Genomic DNA, 1,615 nt, shown 5'->3' with positions numbered 1-1,615 from the left:
GAAACGGTTCGCAGAGATGAGCAACAAGATCGACTCAGGGTACAATGATCTCAATGCCAAGGACGAATCACTTAACACAAAGTTTTGATACCTGGAAGGCCATCACAACAACTAACCAGCCCCAAAGATCAACCAACTTCCAGGTAAAGCTGTTCAAAACCCCAAGGATTATGCAACTGCTCAAGCCATCTTCCTTGATGATGACTATGAGGACTACCTCACTGGGGACAGTGATGATCAAGATGGGGAGGAGGTGGAACACCCAATGCGAAATGAGGCCAGGTACTACATATCCGAGTATGAACCCGAGTCTTCACCCGAAGAGATTGATCGAGTTGATGATCAAGCACTGGTTCGAGAATCGCAAACCAAAGAACAACCCGAAGTGGAACCCGATGACCTACACGATGGTGTTGATCGGATGATGCATCAAGTAGATGTTGAAAAGATAGATCAGCCTCAACCACCTGCAATAGTAGAAAGGGAGTTAGAGGAAAGGTTCAATGCTGCACTTGACATCCAGCTGGAGGCGCTTGCAGAGCGAATGGCTAAGCGTAAAGCTCCACCACCTAAGTTTTTGCTCCCACACGAGCTTCAGCAGGAAGCTGCCAAGGAAGCAGCTCGATTGGAGGATGAGGTCAAGGAAGCTGTCAAGGAGATCAGTTTTGAAATTCTGAGAAGTGGAGTTTGCTTGGATCCTGAGCTGCAAATTGAGGAAAAACTTGAAGATCCTGGCTCTTTCACCTTGTCGTGTTCGATAGGACTTCAGATCTTCAAGAACTGTTTGTGCGACTTTGGAGCTTCAATTAGCATTATGCCGCTTTCAGTTGCCAACAAGCTGGGATTCACTGATTTTAAACCAAGTAAATTGTATTTGGTTCTGGCCGACAAAACAGTGAGGCATCCTGGAGAACCTGCCTCTCAGGATTGGAAGATTGGAAGTGCCTACCGACTTCATGATCCTCGATATGGACAAGGAACCGGATGATCCGCTGATTCTAGGAAGACCATTCTTGGCAACAGTTGGTGTTGTGATCGAGGTGAAGCAAGGCAAAATCATAATAGAACATGGTGAGCATTTCAAGATGGAGTTTGATGTGAAGAAGGGGATTAAGAGGCCAACCATTGATGGTCAAACTTTCTTTACAAAGACCAAGCAAAGGAAGGTGCAACATCTTGAAGAGGTCAACACCACATTTGCCTTAGAACGTGGACAAGACCTGGAAAATCTGTTGAACCAGCCTACTACAGTGGAGAGGATTCCAGAACCTCTTCCACATGGACCCCATGCTTAAGGAGCATGAAGAGTCAAGCTTAGTGACTTTAAACAAGCTCACTTGGGAGGAAGTCCTAAAGGTATCTTTTAATTTTAGCTTATTTGTTTTATTTACTTTTATTTACTTTTTCTCTTTTTGCAGTTTTATAAAAAAAAAATGGAAAATTAAGAAGAGGAAAATTGAGGAACCCGAGGGTCAACTCGACACCGTACTCGACGCGCCTGATCGTGTCCCTGCTCGGGTGGCGAGTGGAGTCCGAATTCCACAAGGAAGCCCACTCTCAGTGAAGCCCACCAACCAAACCCTAGCCTATTTAAGGGGTTTCGACATTCTCTCCC

The sequence above is a fragment of the Camelina sativa genome, chromosome 19 (assembly GCF_000633955.1).
Source record: "Camelina sativa cultivar DH55 chromosome 19, Cs, whole genome shotgun sequence".
NCBI lineage: Eukaryota > Viridiplantae > Streptophyta > Magnoliopsida > Brassicales > Brassicaceae > Camelina > Camelina sativa.
This window is presented reverse-complemented; position numbering follows the sequence as displayed.